A 20781-nucleotide genomic window follows, 5' to 3' on the forward strand; every position below is an offset into this window, starting at 1 on the left:
AGATGAAGAAGGTCGTTGAAGTAGACATTCCATAACAATGGACCCAGCACGCTTCCTTGTGGAACACTTGCCCCAATAGGATGTCTTGCTGATTCCGTTCCATTGAGAACTACACTTAGAGATCTACCATGAAGGTAATCACTGAGGAGACATAGCGTAGAGCCTGCAATTCCCAGTGCTTGAAGTTTTACTAAGAGGCCCTGGTGCCACACCCGGTCGAAAGCGCCAGCAATGTCCAGTGCTACCACACAGCTGACTTTGGATTCATCCAGTGACTGGTGCCACTTAGTGGAGAGGTTTAACAACAGATCAGCAGCAGAGTAACCTTTCCTATAGCCATATTGACGATCACAAAGTAGTGAGTGGTAGTCAAGAAACTCTGTCATTTGTCTTGAGATTATTGTCTCAAGGATCTTACTAGTGACTGACAGGAGTGACACTGGTCTGTAGTTGCTGATTTCTGCTCTGCTCTTCTTTTTGTGAACAGGGACTACATTTGCCTCTTTCCATGAAGAGGGCCATTTACACTGTACTAGGCAGTGCTGAAAGATGCGAGTTAGAGGTGCTGCTAGCTGGTCTGCACATCTTCTCAACAATCTTGGGCTCAACTTGTCTGGGCCCACAGCCTTTTCTTGGTCAAGCTATTTAAGAAGGAAATGCACCTCCTCCTGCCTTATTGTCACCACTGACAGTTTTGACACAGTTCTTGCAGCTAGCCAAGGAGGGTCCCTTGCTGGATCAAAGTGTTCAGCAAAGAGGTCCGCCTTCTCTTGACTACAAGTAGAGGTGGTCCCATCCTGTCGATTTAGAGGAGGAATGAGCTCATCAGGCAGATAACCTTGTCTGTCCTTGACCAGGGACCACCAGGTTTTGGAGCCTACCCTACCTGATGCTAGCTTTCTTTTAGTGTCCACCTCCCATTTAGCAATGGCCCACTTTTGAACGTCACCCATATGCCTACAGGCTTGCGTGTGCAAGTTCCTGTTATAGGTGGTAGGATGTCTCTTATACCTTCGCCATGCTTTGTACTTAGCAGTAGCAGCCTCTCTACAACGAAAGCCAAACCAAGGCTGATCTCTCTCTCTCTCTCTCTCTCTCTCTCTCTCTCTCTCTCTCTCTCTCTCTCTCTCTCTCTCTCTCTCTCTCTCTCTCTCTCTCTCTCTCTCTAGCTCTCTCTCTCTCTCTCTCTCTCTCTCTCTCTCTCTCTCTCTCTTGCTCTCTCTCTCTCTCTCTCTCTCTCCTCTCCTCTCTCTCTCTCTCTCTCTCTCTCTCTAGCTCTCTCTCCTCTCTCTCTCTCTCTCTCTCTCTCTCTCTCTCTCTCTCTCTCTCTCTCTCTCTCTCTCTCTCTCTCTCTCTCTCTTTCTCTCTCTCTCTCTCTCCTCACGAAGCATCTCGCCACTTAGGAAAGTCTCTGGAGTTGAAGTATGAAGCTCTCACAATGAAAGCAACAGCAACAGCCTCACTCCTTGACTTTCATCTCTCCAACACAACATTTCCTTGAATTATTTATTGTTCAGCTATAACTGTGATGGATGTCTCAGCTGAGCATTCAGGAATAAATGGCCCGGGACGACCACTCCTCCACCACTCTTCATACTGCATGATCCACAAGGATCATGCAGAGAGACAGACAGACAGACAAGTGGCTCTTGTCTATCTCCCAGCAGGAAACGGACACAAATAAGAAAACTGGCACAGCGGATAAATTTTTTGTTAGGTAAACAGAGCAAAGGTTTCAGTTGCAGCTGGAAGCTGGTCTATATTGTGCCAAGCAGTCATGAAGAACCTGACCTACACACAACACACTTCCTTGTTTAATATAAATGAAACAAATCCAGACTGAGTGAGTGACTTCACCACATCGTATAAGTGGATGTGGAGCCTCCACCATATTATATAAGGAGAGTCCCTCCACCACATTATATCGGGGGTGTGGAGCCTCCACCACACTATACAGGGGGATGTAGAGCCTCCACCATATTATATAAGGAAAGAGTCCCTCCATCACATTATATCGGGGGTGTGGAGCCTCCACCACATTATACAGGGGGATGGGGAGCCTCCACCATATTATATAAGGAAAGAGTCCCTCCACCACATTATATCGGGGGTGTGGAGCCTCCACCACACTATACAGGGGGATGAGGAGCATCCACCATATTAAATAGGAGGGATGTGGAACCTCCACCGCACTATACAGAGGGATTGGGAGCCTCCATCACATAATGTAGGTGGAGAGGTGCTTCCATTACACTATATAGGCATTCTCCATAGCTGGATGCAAGCCAAGTGCCAGAGCTGCAAAGACAACACTATCATCGAGCCTTGGAGGTCAAGAATCAGAAAACCGAAGTGTGATACCCTTTTTTTTTTTTGTACCGTGTTGAAACAGTGAACTGTGACCCGGGAGCAGAGACTGCCTCCACCTGGCTCCGCTTACACCTTATGTAGAAGTAAAAAAAGTATTTTTTGCCCCCTTCAACCTCCTCGTTGGAACATTTGCAACATTGACTAGTTCCTGACGAAAAAGGGGTGAGCGAGAGGCCTAGAGCTAGAGTCTGCCATCCTCTATAATAGAGGATCGCAAACTCTACCTCTAGGCCTTTCGCTCTCCCCGACATGTATACATACATACATACATACATACATACATATATATATATATATATATATATATATATATATATATATATATATATATATATATATATATATATATATATATATATATATATATATATGCAATAAGATCACAGTAAACAGGTGATTTCAGAATATGCAAAACAACCACTCTGAAAGAATAGAGAAATTCCAAGCGCTTTCGTGACTACTCACATTATCAAGGAACATAGTTCCTTGATAATGTGAGTAGTCACGAAAGCGCTTAGAATTTCTCTATTCTTTCAGAGTGGTTGTTTTGCATATATATATATATATATATATATATTATATATATATATATATATATATATACATATATATATATATATATATATATATATATATATATATATATATATATATATATATATATATATATATATATATATATATATATATATATATATATAACAATAGTGCTACTAGCCGGGATCAAACCCCCGATCCATTAATGCGGGAGAATGACACAGGAGAATAAGGCGGGAGAATAACGATTGAGAATAACGCAAACAAAATAACTCGGGAAAATAAAGTAGCAGGAAGAGCAAACAGTGATAATAACTCAACAGAATAAAGCAGATCCTTCACTCCTGCTGGGCCAGTTTTACTGACATCGGACTTTTATACAGACATTTTTTTCTAATGTGTGAGTTAATTCCTCTGGGTGAAGAGAATGAGAGAGAGAGAGAGAGAGAGAGAGAGAGAGAGAGACACAGAGAGAGAGAGAGAGAGAGAGACACAGAGAGAGAGAGAGAGAAGAAGAAGAAGAAGAAGAGACAGAAGAAGAGAGAGAGAGAGAGAGACACAGAGAGAGGGCACAGAGAGAGGGCACAGAGAGAGGGCACAGAGAGAGGGCACAGAGAGAGGGCACAGAGAGAGGGCACAGAGAGAGGGCACAGAGAGAGGGCACAGAGAGAGGCAGTGACTCACTAATGGTAGTTGGTGAGTTTAACAGATGATTAAGTATGGACTTGGGAGATGTGTGTGTGTGTGTGTGTGTGTGTGTGTGTGTGTGTGTGTGTGTGTGTGTGTCATGTGTGCGTGTGTTGTGTGTGTATGTGTGTGTGTGTGTGTGTGTGTGTGTGTGTGTGTGTGTGTGTGTGTGTGTGTGTGTGTGTGTGTGTGTGTATGTGTGTGTGTGTGTATGTGTGTGTGTGTGTGCTATGTGTGTGTACTCACTGTTGTATACCTAATTGTGGTTGCAGGTGTTGAGACCTGGCTCTGCTTCCCTACCTCTTCACTGGTCACTTCCTAGGTCCTCTCTTTGCTTCCAGAGCTTTGTGCGCTCGATACAGAAGCTTTGTATGGTTCCTGCCTCCGCTACATGACTCGTCTGAGTCTGGCTGATTGACCCCTTGTTTCTATGTCCCCCTCTGGAACAACCTGTCTCTATCTACCTTATATATTCACGCAGTATTTTCCTATGTCGTTATCATGTCTCCCTTGACCCGCCTGTCCTCCAATGTCATCAGTCCGATTTCCTCAACCTTTCTTCGTTGGACATACCCTGAGCTCAGGAACTAGCCTTGTTGCAAACCTTTTCCACTTTCTCTAATTTCTTGACGTGTTTGATGAGTGTGGGTTCCAACTGGAGCTGCACACTCCAATATGGGCCTGATGTACACAGCGTACGATTATGCCAGACGATTCCTTACTGGTGTCAGGAATGCTGTCTCAGGTTGCCAGGCGCCCGTATGCTGCAGCAGTTATCTGGTTGATGTGTGCCTCCGGGAACATGCTCGGTGTTATGGTGCCCCAAGATCTTTCTCATTGAGCCAGGTTTGCAGTCCTTGGCCACCTGAATCTATACTCTGTCTGCGGTCTTTGTCACTTCTCCGATCTTCATGACTTTGCATGGCAGGGTTGAATTCAAAGAAGCCAGTTGCTGGACCACGTGTCTACCAGCCTGTCCAGGTCTCTTTGAGGTCCTGCCTGGTCCTCCATCTGGTTAATTCTCCTCATTAACTTCATTATCTGCAAACAGGGACACCTCAGGTCTATCCCTTCCATCATGTCATTCACATATACGGGAAATAGCACTGGTCCTGGGACCGACCCCTGTAGGACCCCTTGTCAGGTGCCCACTGTAGCCACCTCATCCCATACCATGACTCGTTGTTGCCTCCCTGTCCAAATTCTCTGATCCATTGCAGTGCCCTTCCTGTTATACACGCCTGATCCTCTAGTTTCTGCACTAATAGTCTCTTGTGTGGAACTGTCGAAGCCTTCTTGCAGTCCAAGAAAATGCAATCAACCCCTCTCATGTCGCACTTCTGTAACTTTGTCTTAGAACTCCAGAAGGTTTGTAACTTACAGGATTTGCCTTCCACGAATCCGTGCTGGTTATCGTTTATTATCTTGTTGCATTCAGGTGCTCTGCTCTCCTCACGATAATCTTCTCCATGACTTTGCATACTATACAGGTCAGTGACACTAGTCTGTAATTTAGTGCCTCTTTTCTGTCTCCTTTTTAAGTGAGACTGTTGTAGTCTTCATACCTCAGGAAGTTGCCCAGTTTCCAAGGGATGTGTTGAAGATTGTGGTTAATAGCACACATATTATATCTGCTCCCTTCTGAGGACCCACGGGAGATGTTATCCCAGTCCCATTGCTGATGTATCAAGGTCCTTAGCGCTTCACCTCCTCCTCAGTTATGTATTATATATCGTCCAGCACCTGTTGGTCTATTCCCTGTTGGTGTCCCCTCTGTCCTGTCTTCCAAGTCTTCTGTCTCCACTGTGAATACATCTTAAATCTCCTGTTGGGCTCCTCGCATACCTCTTGGATCGTTTCTTGCCCAGAGTTTCCCCACCTGACTGTCCACCTGGTCTTTGACTGTCGTCTTTCTCTAATGTGGCTAAACAGCAGTTTTGTGTCAGACTTAACAGATGCTACGTCATTTCGTACTGTCACTGGGCCTCCCTCCTTATCTGTGCATATTCGTTTCTGGCTCTTCGGCTGAGCATTTTCCCTGGGTTCTTTGCCTTCTATACCTCTTCCATTCTCTTATGCACATAGTTTTGCCTCCTGCCTTTGGGTAAACCAAGGACTCCGCTTTGGTCTTCCCATTGTTTCTGTGCCCTTGGAACAAGCCTTTCCTCTGCCCTCCTTGCATTTTGTTGTTATACTCATCATTTCATTTAATGTCTTTCCTACCATTTCTCTGTCACTGCACTTCCTACAGGAAGTTCTTCATGCCTGTGTAGTCCCCCTTTTTATAGTTCAGCACCACATTTCGACTCCTATTACCCTCTCCACCTGTAACTCTACTATGTAATCAAAACTCAGGACTAAGTGGTCACTAGCTCCGAGGAGCCTCTCATATGAGATGTCATCCAATGTCTGACTACTCAGAGGTGAACACAAAGTCCAGTCTTGCTGGTTCCATCCTCCCCTCATTTCCCTGACATTATCCTTGATGTGTTGAAGTGCATGAGGTTTCCAGTACCCCATCCATCATCTTAGCTCTCACTCCATGTTTCCAGGGCCCCATGAGGCTTCAGGTTTCCCAGTAAGTCTCCTGGTTGAAATCACCCATAATCAGTAACTTTGCTCTGCACGTTTGAGTTCTTCTTGCCACCTCAGCCAGTGTGTCCACCATCGCTCTGTTGTTCTCATCATATTCCTCTCTTGGCCTCCTACAGTTCTGTGGTGGTTATACATCATAGCAATGACTATCTTATGTTCCCCAGATTGAATCGTGCTGCTATGTAATCTCTTTCTCCAATCTCGTCCATACCCTCCATTTCCTTGAAACTCCATCGGTGTTTTATGAGCAGTGTAACCCCTCCTCCCCCTCTGCTCTTTCTATCTTTCCTCAGGATCTGATATCTCGTGGGGAAGACTGCATCTGTTATTGTCTCAGTGAGTTTTGTTTCTGTGACTGTTATGATGTCTGGGGACTTCTCGTTGATTCTTTCGTGCCATTCCTCGTATTTATTTGTTATTCCATCTGCATTTGTGTACCACACCTTCAGCTTCTTGTCTATCATGGTGGACCTGGGAGAATATGGGGTTGTGGGGGTGGGAGCCTGGGGTTATGGGGTTTGTGGTGTGGGTGGGATTTGTGGTGAAGGGAGTGAGGGCAGAGTGCCTGTGAGGAGCTGCTGTGGCAGTGGGAGGCAGCGATGTGGGGTGGGGGCAGAGGGTACAGTGTGTGGGTGTTGGTTGAGATTGTTCAGCTGCATTGGGGTTTTCACAGTGTCGGTGGGGTTTGTTGTGGGAGGTGGAGGCAGAGGGAACAGTGTGTGGGTTTTGGTTGAGGTTGTTCAGTTGCTTCAGGGTTGCTGTGGTTGGAGTCCTTCTGTGGGTGTCTCTGTAGGGTGTATTTGTCCCTCTACCTGAGTCTGGGTTCTGCTTGTCCTCAGTGATGCCTCCCGTTCCTCCTTTCGTTTTAGTACCCTCTCTCTCAGTCTCGTCCTTTCCTCATGTGTTCTGTTGCTATCGAGGTACACGCTCTGGTACTCTGATTTATCCCTCAGTTGTGCTTTCTCCTGCAGGACCCTGGTTCGAGATGATTCTGCCTTGAAGACTACTTTGACAGTTCGTCTCCTTCTGCATGCAAGCCACCTAATTCTTTGAAAATTTGCCACCTGGGTCATGTCTCCCCCTCCTATTGCTTTCAAGATACCTTCGATCGCTTTCTTCTCCCCCTGGATTCTTTCGTCATAGGTTTCCCCTTCAACTTCTTGGAGCACATAGACAAACACTGACCTCTTCCTCTCCTCCTCCCACTGTGTCTCTCTTTGTGTCCTCTGAGGTGTTTTATCTCCTTCTATCGAGATGTTCCTGCCTTCATCCCCTGACCTTGCTGCAGCCCCTATGCTCAATGGACTGTCTTCCCTACTCAGCTCTTCCCTGTCACTGTAGTTGACTGTTAGAGTCTCTGCATAAGTCTTGTCCCCTGCATTGACTGCAGGCTTCACGATTGGTCTTCCTGTACTCATCTTGTCCTGAATCCCTACAGCCCCCTCGTCTGTGACTGGTATAGAAGTCCCTGATGTCATTCCTGTGCTGTCATTTGTCTCTCTATTCTGTTTCAGTTTTTTTAGCTCCTCTTCTATGCACTTTATCTTATCTTCTGTTGCTAAGACTTGTAGTCCCCACTTCCTGCTCTATTCAGCTATCCTCTCCTCCATTACCCTGCCGAGCTCAGCTAGCTTCCTTCCCCACTCTTCCTCCATTTTTGTGAGCTCTACCTCCCAATCTGCCCTCCCAGGTTCCTCCGTCCTGGGCTCGACCTCCAGACCCCTGGGTCTCTGCCCTCTGGGGGGAGGGGAGAGAGGGGATAGAAAGGAAGAGATAGAGATAGAGCAGAGAGAGGGGAAAGATGGAAAGAGAGGGAGAGAGAGGAGAGTGAGGAGTCCACACTCACAACCTGGCTATGGGAAAAAGGTAATTGGCCAGCCCTTTGCTCTGAGCTCGAAACCACCGATTGGAATGCTCTTCTTCAAGGGGATGTTGACAACCAAGTGAAAGCCTTCACTGGACACATCCTTAATCTACAACAAGAACACATTCCTCACCGGCAATGTGTGGCAAGCCTACAGATCAGCCCAACTTGGTTTGGCATCTTTGCAAGAAGGCTGCTACTGCCTAAGTACAAAGCATGGCAAAGTATAAGAGACATCCTACCACCTATAACAGGAACTTGCACAGGCAAACCTAGCCAATGGGTGACGTTCAAAGAGTGGGCCCATTGCTAGAAGTGGGAGGTGGTCACCAAAGAAAGCTAGCATCAAGGTAGGGTGGCTCAAAAACCTGGTGAGATTCCCTGAAGTCAAAGGACAGACAAGGTTATCTGCCTGATGAACTCATTCCACCTCTAAATCGACAGGATGGGACCACCCCTACTAGCAGTCAAGAAAAGGCGGACCTCTTTTCCGAACACTTTGCTACCAAAATGCAAGTTCCTGATACAGCAAGGGACCCTCCTTGGCTAGCTGCAAGAACTGTCAAAACTGTCAGTGGTTACAATAAGGCAGGAGATTGCATTTCCTTCTTAAATCCTTGACCAAAGAAACATAGCAGGCCCAGACAAGTTGAGCCCAAGATTGCTGAGAAGATGTGCAGTCCAGCTAGCAGCACCTCTAACTCACATCTTTCAGTACTGTCTAGTACAGTGTAAATAGCCCTCTCTGTGGAAAGAGGCAAATGTAGTCCCTGTTCACAAAAAGAAGAGGCAAGAGCAGAAAACAGCAACTTCTGGACAGTGTCGCTCCTGTCAATCACTGGTAGATCCCTTTGAGACAATAATATAGGAACCAAATGACAGAGTTTTGACTACCACTCACTACTTTGTGATCGTCAATATGACTTCAGGAAGGTTACTCTGCTGCTGATCTGTTGTTGTTAAACCTCTCCCACTAATTTGCACAGTCACTGGATGAATCAAAGTCAGCTGTGTGGTAGCACTGGACATTGCTGGTGCTCTGGAAGCCGGGTGTGGCACCGGGGCACTGCCAACAAACCTCAAACACTGAATTGCCAGACTCTATGCTATGTCTCCTCATTGATTACCTTCATGGTAGATCTTTAGGGTAAGTTCTCAATGGAACGGAATCAGCAAGACATCCTTTTGGGTCAAGTGTTCTAAAGAGAAGCGTGCTGGGACCATTGTTATGGAATGTCTCTTCAACGACAGCTATTCATCTCATCCCAGAATCCCATGCATATGCAGATGACTGTACACTGACATTCACTTATCCAAGAGGAGAAATGCCAGCTGCTCTAGGCTACATCAATCACCAGCTAAGAGCTATATCAGCGTGGGGAAATACGTGGCAAGTAACATTTGCACCTGAGAAAACGCAAATGATGAAGGGCCCCACTTCACCATGACGGTAATGCTGGTGCAGTAGTAAGGATGAATGGGAGGGTGTTGGCACCTGGAGAAGAAGTTGATATCCTTGGGGTGAAATATGACTCCAAACTAACCATGAAGAACCATGTTGTAAATCTTGCAAACAAGGCAGCCAGGAAACTTACAGCACTTCGCCGTATCTCGCATCTGCTTGACAGTAGGGGTTGCAAGATTCTGTACGAGGCACAGGTATGCTCACACTTTGAGTATGCTCCACTTTCTTTGTCTGCCTCCCCCGACCCTCTCATCTGCGACTGCTTGACAGAGTAGAGAACAGAGCAAGGGCAGTGATCTCATCTCTCACCCTTGTGGACCCATCCACCAAACAGATCTGTCATTTCAGCAGAGCCTTCAACACAGGAGGAGAGGGTGTGAATTTGGCCTTACTGTTATATACAAGGCCAATGCTGTCAAAGTACCACACTTGGATCCACTTCGTGGACAGCGTGGGGAAACAAAGCTTTTATGCCTAAGACGGGCAGAAAGCAACAACTTCACCCTGGCTGTACCCTTCTCCAGAACATCCTCCATCTGGATCATATACCAGGATGGCTCGGTGTAGAACACATTCATTACAGTAGAATGATGGCCTGAGATAAAAGTCAATTGATCAAATGAAAATGCTGACCCACAGATGACTCTAACTTCATCCTGTTCCTTCTTGTATGTCTCATAACAATCAAAATCTTTCCAAATGATGATGTGGGTAACAGCTGCAACAATAAAAGTTAGGAATCCCCCAACCTGTTAATAGCTTGTCAATAAAGCTAGGGATCATGCTTAACCATGTCAAACCCTGTGAAAAGTAGAGGGAGAGGGAGAGCCGAGAGGGGAGGGCAGAGGCAGAGAGTTAGGGAGGAGGCAGAGGGAGGCATTAGGAGAGGCAGAGGAGAGGGAGAGGAGAGAAAGGTAAATAGCTTGTCAATAAAGCTGGGGATCCTAACTAACCTTGTCAAGCCCAGTGTAAAAAAAAAAAAAAAAAAAAAAAAAGAGAGGAGAGAAAGGCAGAGAGGGGGCAGGAGAGAGAGTTAGGCTTGGACCCGGATGTCAGTGGCCACTAGGGAGGAAGGTTGTGTGGTTGAGGGTATACACTCCTCTCGTGTACTCACCCAATTGTACTCACCTAGTGGTTGCAGGGTCGAGACTCAGCTCTGGCCCCGCCTCTTACTGATTGCTACTGGATCCTCTCTCTCTCTGCTTCACAGGCTTTGTCATACCTCTTCTTAAAACTATGTATGGTTCCTGCCTCACTACTTCACTTGCTAGGCCTTCCACTTGCTGACAACTCTATGACTGAAGAAATGCTTCCTAACATCCCTGTGACTCGTCTGAGTCTTCAGCTTCAGTTGTGACCCTTGTCATGTCCCCTCTGGAACATCCTATCTGTCACCTTGTCCTATTCCCATACAGTATGCCGTTATCATGTCTCCTAGCTTCTGTGTCCTCAGTGTCAAATCAGTCGATTTCCTCAACCTTTCCTCGTACGACATTCCCTTGAAGCTCTGGGACTAGCCTTATTTGCAGACCTTTGTACTTTCTCTAACTTCTGACGTGCTTGACCAGGTGTGGGTTCCAGACTGGTGCTGCATACTCAGTATGGGCCCTAACACGCCACACAGTGTACAGTGTCTTGAACGATTCCTTATTAAGGTATCGGAACGCACTATTCTCAGGTTTGCCAGGCGCCCGTATGCTGCAGCAGTTATTTGGTTGATGTGTGCCTCCGAGGATGTGCTCGGTGTTATAGATCACCCCAAGGTCTTTCTCCTGTTGAGTTGCTAGTCTTTGTCCACCTAACCTACTCATGCAGTCTTCTTGCCCTCCCAATCTTCATGACTTTTTGTTTGGCTGGATTGGTCGAGAGACAGTTGCTGGACCACATGTCCAGCCTGTCCAGTCCTCTTTGCAGTCCCTGCCCTCATCCTCATCAGTTAATTCTTCTCATCTTCACGTCTGTGCAGTGGGGACACTTCAGAGTCTATTCCTTCCATCATGTCGTTCACATATATCAAAAATAGCACTGGTCCTAAGACTGGCCCCTGTGGGACCACTCGTAACAGAACTTACTGATAACCTTCACATGCATGACTCGTTGCTGCCTCCCTGTCCAGGTACCCCTTATCCGTGCAGTGCCACTCCCCTTTACGTGCGCCTGATCCTCAGCTTCACTAATCTCAGCAGGGAACTGTGTCAAAGCCTTCCTGCAGTCTAGGAAAACGCAATCTACCCACCCCTCTCTCTCAATGTCTTGCTTCATGTTACCTTGTCCATAAAACTCCAGGGTTTTGTGATACAAGATTGCCTTCCATGAACCCATGTGGTTTCACATTTACTGCAATCTTGTTCCTTTCAGTCGTTCGACCACTCTCCTCCTGATAATCTTCTCCATGACTTTGCACACAATACATGTCAGAGACACAGGTCTATATTTAATTATACTCATTTCTATTTATTCCTTTCTTAAATATGGGGACTACATTAGCTGTCTTCCATTTCTCCAGGTAGTTGCTTGATTCAAGGGGATGTGTTGAGAGGGTAACAGTTTAGAGGCACGCACAGCATCTCTCCTTCTCTAAGGACCCATGAGGAGATGTTGACCAGTCCCATCCTTTGAAATGTCAAAGGTCATTAAGAGCTTCTTCCTCTCCTCAGTTGTTCATTATTATATTCATCCAGCACTTGTTGGTATATTCCCTCTTAGTGTTCCCTTCTGTACTGTCTTCCCTGGCCTTCCTGTCTCTGTAAAGCTTCCCTTAAATCTCTGTTTAGCTCCTCACACCTCTGATCATTCATGCTAGTTCTCCCACCTTCTGTCCTTGTCAGTCCTGGTCTTTGACTGTTGTCTTCCTCCTGATGTGGCTATACAACAGTTTCAGATGTGTAGTTCTCATTGGTATATCTGTTTCATGCTGTCCTTGGGCCTACCAATGGTGTGTGTGTGTGTGTGTGTGTATGTTTGTGTACTCACCTGTTCACTCACTAGTTGAAGGGTTGCAGGAGTCAGGTCCAAGCTCCTGGCCCCCGCCTCTTCACTAATTAGCTACTAGGTTACTCTCCCTGAACCGTGAGCTATCATACCTGTGTAAGCTATGTATGGATCCTGCCTCCGCTACATCGCTTTAAACTATTCCACTTCTTGACTACTCTGTAGCTGAAGAAATACTTCCTAACATCCCTTTGATTCATCTGTGTCTTCAACTTCCAACTGTGTCCCCTTGTTGCTGTGTGTGTGTGCTGTACTCACCTAATTGTGGTTGTAGGGGTCGAGACTCAGCTCCTGGCCCCGCCTCTTCACTGATCGCTACTAGGTCCTCTCCCTCTCTGCTTCCTGAGTTTTGTCGCCTCTTCTTGGCTTATGCCTTATGGTTCCTGCCTCCACTACCTCACTTGCTGAAGCTGTTACACTTCTGACGACTCTATGATTGAAGAAATGCCTAACGTCCACCAGCGACTCGTCTGGGTCTTCAACCAATTGTGACCCCTTGTTTCTGCGTCCCTATCTGCAACATCCTGTCTCTGTCCACCTTGTCTATTCCCCGCAGTATCTTGTATGTCGTTATCATGTCTTCCCACAAGCCCTTCTGTCCTCCAGTGTCGTCAGTCGATTTCCCTCAGCCTTTCCTCGTGCGACATTCCCCTGAGCTCTGCAGGACTATGTATTGCGAACCTTCATTACTTTCTCTATCTTCTTGACGGTGCTTGACCGAGTGTGGGTTCCAGACTGGGCACTGCATACTCAGTATGGGCCTAACATGCACAGTGTACAGTGTCTTGAACGATTCCTTGTTAAAGGTATCGGAACTATTCTCTCAGGTTTGCTAAGAGCGCCCGTATGCTGCAGCAGTTATTTGGTTGATGTGTGCCTTCCGGTGACGTGTTCAGTTATTATAGTACTGAATCTTTCTCCTGAGTGAGGTCCTGTGATCTTTGTCCACCTAACCTATACTCTGTCTGCGGTCTTCTTTGCCCCTCCCCAATCTTCATGACTTTGCATTTGGCAGGGTTGAATTCGTCCAACCTGTCCAGGTCTCTTTGCAGTCCTGCCTCATCCTCATCCTATTTAATTCTTCTTATCAGCTTCACATCATCTGCGAATAGGGACACTTCAGAATCTATTCCTTCCCTCATGTCGTTCGCATATATAAAAAATAGCGTGTGTGTGTGTGTGTGTGTGTGTGTGTGTGTGTGTGTGTGTGTGTGTGTGTGTGTGTGTGTGTGTGTGTGTGTGTGTGTGTTTGTGTATGTGTTGTTGTTCTGTGTGTGTGTGTGTGTGTATGTGTGTGTGTGTGTGTGTGTGTGTGTGTGTGTGTGTGTGTGTGTGTGTGTGTGTGTGTGTGTGTGTGTGTGTGTGTGTGTGTGTGTGTGTGTGTGTGTGTGTGTGTGTGTGTGTGTGTGTGTGTGTGTGTATGTGTGTGTGTATGTGTGTATGTGTGTGTGTGTGTATGTGTGTGTGTGTGTATGTGTGTATGTGTTGGATCCTGGAGGTAATGTATGTTTTTGTGTTCGATGCTTGAGGTAATGTATGTGTGTTTTGGATCCTGGAGGTGTGTTTGATAGATCATGGTGGTGTGTTTGATAGATTATAGAGGTATGTTTGATGGATCGTGTAGGTATGTGTATGTGATGGATCGAGGAGGTGTGTGTCTGTGTAATGGATCCTGGAAGTGAATGTGAGATAACCAAGGAGATCAATGTGAGGAATCCAGGAAGGTCAGTTCAAGGAATCCAGGAAGGTGAGTGTAAGGAATCCAGGGAAATCAGTGTGAGGAATCCAGGGAGGTGAGTGTGTGTGTCAGCTTTAAGAGCATCTCGCCTGGTGTGAGGCTGGCGTCTCGGGTCTTCATACTTACCAAGGCTGTGCTCTGAAAAATTAATAAAACTAACAAAAAAAATGTTACTTAGAGTCAATGAAGCCAACAGTGAGGCAACAAACTGGCAGTGATAAAACACTTAAACAGGTGTTTTGAGACGTCTTAAACACACACACACACACAAACACATACACACACATACATATATACACACACACACATACACACACACACACATACACACATACACACACACACACATACACACACACACACACACACACACACACACACACACACACACATGCACACACACACCTAAACTCTACACACACACACACACACACACACATCCCCATAGGCGCTGTATAATCCTACAGGTTTAGTGCTTCCCCCCTTGATTATAATAATAATCCAGGAAGCAGAGAGAGAGAGGATCAGTAGCGTCAGTGGCGGGGCCAGAGGCTGAGTCTCGACCCCTGCAACCACAATTGGGGTGAGTACAATTAGGTGAGTACACACACACACACACACACACACACACACACACACACACACACACACACACACACACACACACACACACACACAAGAATGGGAAAAGAAACTAGAAGAACTTAGCATGAGAATGGAAGAGAGGATAGACATGGAAAGCAGGAAGTGGGAGGTGAAAGTCAAAGCAGCAGAGGCCAGGATACAGAGTTTAGAAGAGGAACTGGAAAATCTGAAACAGACTAAAGAACTAAATAACATTTTGGGATTGACAACAGAGACCGCTACCTCAGCCACAAATAAGGGGACTGTAGGGACAGAAGGAGCAAAACTGCATGTAGAAGCTCTATCAGTGGAGACTGTAGTAAATGAAAGAGCTAAGCTATATGTGGAGGCCCTAAAAGACCACAACAGAGCCCAGGGAAAGCCGAAGAAGGGAAAATGACAGGCCACTGAGCACATGTACAGTAGCTAGTGAAACTGAAGAAAGGAAAGCTGCAATGGAGGAAATCAAATTGAATGAGGGGATACACAGGGATATGCAGGGAGAATGAAAGGGTGAGGTCAGTCTTTGTGTATGGGCTACAGGAAGGAAGGGGAAACATATGAAGCAAGAAAACAAGGGGAAAAAAAGCAATTGAAAGCATCATGAAAGTAATCCGGAGAAGACGACATGACCCAGCTGGAAAAATTTTCGGAGAATAGGGGGTTTGTAAAAAAAGAACCCGGCCAGTGAAAGTGACCTTCATGGCAGAATCGACTCGGAACAGGATACTGTGGGAGAAAGCACGATTAAGGGACATGCCGGAATACAGGAAGGTGTATCTCGACCACGACAGAACACAAGACGAAAGCGGAAACTGAGAGAGATGATACAAAGGCGAAAGGAGGAAAGAGAGGGGATGGAGAAGACAGACAGGAGATCCCAGACACAGGAAGAAGATCAAATACAACCTCCCTCACAGCTTCCTATAGAAGCCTCCCAACCAAGGTCAACCCCAGTGCAGCCAAACACTCTAAACCAAAACACCCATGTCATATCCAATGCCCCCATCCACTACATTACAAACTCCACCCCCACAGCAACCACCCATAGTTCCTTATCAGGTCTCCCAATTCCCCAACCCCAATACACCTCCCAGACCACAGTCTTAGAAAAGAAGTTGAAGGTATGGTATACAAATGCAGATGGAATAACAAATAAGTATGAGGAGTGGCATGAAAGAATCAAGGAGACATCCCCAGACATAATAGCACTCACAGAAACAAAACTCACCAGAATAATAACAGATTCAATCTTTCCACCCGGATATCAAATCCTCAGGAAAGACAGAGGGAGGAGAGGGGGAGGAGGAGTTGCACTGCTCATTAAAAGCCAGTGGGGTTTTGAGAAAATGGAAGGAATGGATGGCACGGGTGAAAGGGACTACTTAGTAGGAACAATCCAGTCTGAGGGACATAAGGTGATAATTGCAGTAATGTACAACCCACCACAGAACTGCAGGAGACCAAGAGAAGAATACGATGAGAGCAACAGAGCCATGGTCGACACACTAGCCGAGGTAGCCAGGAGAGCACATGTGGGGGGAGCAAAGTTACTAGTTATGGGTGATTTCAATCACAAGGAGATTGACTGGGAAAACCTGGAGCCCCATGGGGGTTCCGAAACATGGAGAGCCAAGATGATGGATGTAGTACTGGAAAACCTCATGCATCAACATGTTAGAGACACTACCAGAGAGAGAGGAGAAGATGAACCAGCAAGACTGGACCTTGTATTCACCTTGAGTAGTTCAGACATCGAGGATATCTTGTATGAAAGGCCCCTGGGAGCTAGTGATCATGTGGTTCTGTGCTTCGACTACATAGTTGAGCTCCAAGTGGAGAGAGTAGCAGGAATAGGGTGGGAAAAACCAAACTACAAAAGGGGAAACTACTCAGGCATGAGGAACTTCCTTCAAAACATTCAGTGGGAGAGGGAACTGACAGGAAAACCAGTACAAGAAATGATGGACTATGTGGCAACAAAATGCAAGGAGGCAGAGGAGAGGTTTGTTCCCAAGGGAAACAGAAATAATGGGAAGAACAGAACGAGTCCTTGGTTCACCCAAAGGTGTAGGGAGGCAAAAACTAGGTGTACTAGAGAATGGAAAAGGTACAGAAGACAGAGAACTCAGGAAAATAAAGAGATTAGCCGAAGAGCCAGAAATGAATATGCACAGATAAGAAGGGAGGCTCAGCGACAATATGAAAATGACATAGCATCGAAAGTCAAGACTGACCCGAAGCTGTTGTACAGCCACATCAGGAGGAAAACAACAGTCAAGGACCAGGTAATCAGACTGAGGAAGGGTGATGGGGAATTCACAAGAAACGACCGAGAGGTATGTCAGGAGCTCAACACGAGATTTAAAGAAGTATTTACAGTGGAAACCAGTAGGACTCCAGGAAATCAGAACAGGGGGGTACAACAGCAAGTGCTGGATGAGGTACATATAACCAAGGAGGAAGTGAAGAAGCTGCTATGCGAACTTGACACCTCAAAGGCGGTGGGACCAGACAACATCTCTCCGTGGGTCCTTAAAGAGGGAGCAGAGATATTGTGTGTGCCATTAACAAAGATCTTCAACACATCATTTGAAACTGGGCAACTCCCTGAGGTATGGAAGATGGCAAATGTAGTCCCAATTTTTAAAAAGGGAGACAGACATGAGGCACTAAACTACAGACCTGTATCACTAACGTGTATAGTATGCAAGGTCATGGAGAAGATAATCAGGAGGAGAGTGGTGGAGCACCTGGAAAGAAACAAGTGTATAATTGACAACCAGCATGGTTTCAGGGAAGGAAAATCCTGTGTCACAAACCTACTAGAGTTTTATGACAAGGTGACAGAAGTAAGACAAGAGAGAGAGGGATGGATCGACTGCATTTTTTTGGACTGCAAAAAGGCCTTCGACACAGTTCCTCACAAGAGGTTACTGAAAAAGCTAGAAGATCAGGCACACATAACAGGAAAGGCACTGCAATGGATCAGAGAATACCTGACAGGGAGGCAACAACGAGTCATGGTACGTGACGAGGTGTCAGAGTGGGCGCTTGTGACAAGCGGGGTTCCACAGGGGTCAGTCCTAGGACCTGTGCTGTTCTTGGTATATGTGAACGACATAACGGAAGGGATAGACTCAGAAGTGTCCTTGTTTGCAGATGATGTGAAGTTAATGAGAAGAATCAAATCGGATGAGGATCAGGCAGGACTACAAAGAGACCTGGACAGGCTACAAGCCTGGTCCAGAAACTGGCTCCTTGAGTTTAACCCTGCCAAATGCAAAGTCATGAAGATTGGGGAAGGGCAAAGAAGACCGCAGACACAATATAATTTAGATGGCCAAAGACTGCAAACCTCACTCAAGGAAAAAGATCTGGGGGTGAGTATAACACCGAGCATATCTCCTGAGGCGCACATAAATCAGATAACTGCTGCAGCATACGGGCGCCTGGCAAACCTACGGATAGCGTTCCGATACCTCAATAAGGAGTCGTTCAAGACACTGTATACCATTTACGTCAGGCCCATACTGGAGTATGCAGCACCAGTTTGGAATCCACACCTAGTCAAGCACGTCAAGAAATTAGAGAAAGTGCAAAGGTTTGCAACAAGACTAGTCCCAGAGCTACGGGGATTGTCGTACGAAGAAAGGTTGAGGGAAATCGGCCTGACGACACTGGAGGCCAGGAGGGTCAGGGGAGACATGATAACGACATATAAAATACTGCGCGGAATAGACACGGTGGACAAAGACAGGATGTTCCAGAGATGGGACACATACACAAGAGGTCACAATTGGAAGTTGAAGACTCAGATGAATCAAAGGGATGTTAGGAAGTATTTCTTCAGTCATAGAGTAGTCAAGTCGTGGAATAGTCTAGAAAGTGAAGTAGTGGAGGCGGGAACCATACATAGTTTTAAGGCGAGGTATGATAAAGCTCATGGAGCAGGGAGAGAGAGGACCTAGTAGCAATCAGTGAAGAGGCGGGGCCAGGAGCTATGACTCGACCCCTGCAACCACAAATAGGTGAGTACACACACACACACACACACACACACACACACACACACACACACACACACACACACACACACACACACACACACACACACACACACACACACACAAACACACACACACACACACACACACACACACACACACACACACACACACACACAAACACACACACACACACACACACACACACACACACACACACACACACACACACACACACACACACACATACATGCTTACTGTACATAGTGTAAATAACTGCCCGTACATTCTGTTGGTGGGAAAATATGTTAAACCAACACTAGTGGTGACTGCACTATAAGCTGGTACTTATCAGAGCCGGGTACTGCAAACACTGACAGTAGGACATGTATGACGCTGAGAGATCGCATGACGTCGAATCGAGGGTTCTTTGAGAACTGACGTTACTTATAACCCTAATTTTTAAAGAGGTAGACAGGAAAGCCTGCTGAAGGCCTCGGTCAGATAAACAAAATCTCGAGTGATGGGTCATCGTATGACTAAGACCCGCGTCAGGAAACACTTGTCCTGTTTCCTGTCTCCTTCCTTGAGCTTCGCTCCCCGGGTAACAAATGGATGACGCATTGCAAAACTTTTTACTTCGTCCTGTGCTCATTGCACCTGCACTGTACCTGCATTATACCTGCATTGTACCTGTATTGTACCTGCATTGTACCTGCATTGTACCTGTATTGTACCTAAGTTGAGAATTCTCCGAAGTTTGGATTGGTGTGTTCATTGGGTTTAAAGCCTATCGACTACACGAGGGACTTTAAAGCTGCGAGTAGCCTTTACATCACCAGTTAAGATACTTTATTCTTTAAAATTAAAGTTAACTCTGATTATAAATAAACTTAGAGAATTGTTTATCTGTGTATATAATCACTTTCGGAATTTGAAATAGAAATTTTCTTGAAGATAAATTGTTTTGTAAATAATATGACTCTAACAACGATAATGTTTTCTTGAATCAGAATGTGATTATTACTTAAGATAATGTCCTTAGTTATTGTGCCTGATCACTGGTTATTTATTGTCAATGTTCACTGAATGTCTCTGATCGCTACCTGGTCTGGGTCTTCTCTCTCTCTTGTGTGTGTGTGTGTGTGTGTGTGTGTGTGTGTGTGTGTGTGTGTGTGTGTGTGTGTGTGTGTGTGTGTGTGTGTGTGTGTGTGTGTGTGTGTGTGTGTGTGTGTGTGTGTGTGTGTGTGTGTGTGTGTGTGTGTGTGTGTGTGTGTGTGTGTGTGTGTGTGTGTGTGTGTGTGTGTGTGTATGTGTGTGTGTGTGTGTGTTTGAGTGTGTGTGTGTGTGTGTGTGTGTGTGTGTGTATGTGTGTGTGTATGTGTGTGTGTGTGTGTGTGTGTGTGTGTGTGTGTGTGTGTGTGTGTGTGTGTGTGTGTGTGTGTGTGTGTGTGTGTATGTGTGTGTGTGTGTGTGTGTGTTTGAGTGTGTGTGTGTGTGTATGTGTGTGTGTGTGTGTGTGTGTGTGTGTGTTTGTATGTGTGTGTGTGTGTGTGTGTGTGTGTATGTGTGTGTGTGTGTGTGTGTATGTGTGTGTGTGTGTGTGTGTGTGTGTGTGTGTGTGTGTGTGTGTGTGTGTGTGTGTGTGTGTGTGTGTGTGTGTGTGTGTGTGTGTGTGTGTGTGTGTGTGTGTGTGTGTGTGTGTGTGTGTGCCTGATCGGCTGGCGTAGGTGGCTGTTAGGGGTTACAGGTGTGGGTACGGGCGGCAGGTGTGTGGTTGGTGGGGGAAGTAGGGAATACAGGTGCCTGGAGGAAAGCCTGGGATGGAAGGCACTACCAGTTGAAGGCAGTCGGTCAGGCGTGCCCAGATGGGATTAGTGTGCAGTGAACTGTGTGATCTTGG

The sequence above is a fragment of the Cherax quadricarinatus genome, chromosome 24, assembly GCF_038502225.1.
Source record: "Cherax quadricarinatus isolate ZL_2023a chromosome 24, ASM3850222v1, whole genome shotgun sequence".
NCBI lineage: Eukaryota > Metazoa > Arthropoda > Malacostraca > Decapoda > Parastacidae > Cherax > Cherax quadricarinatus.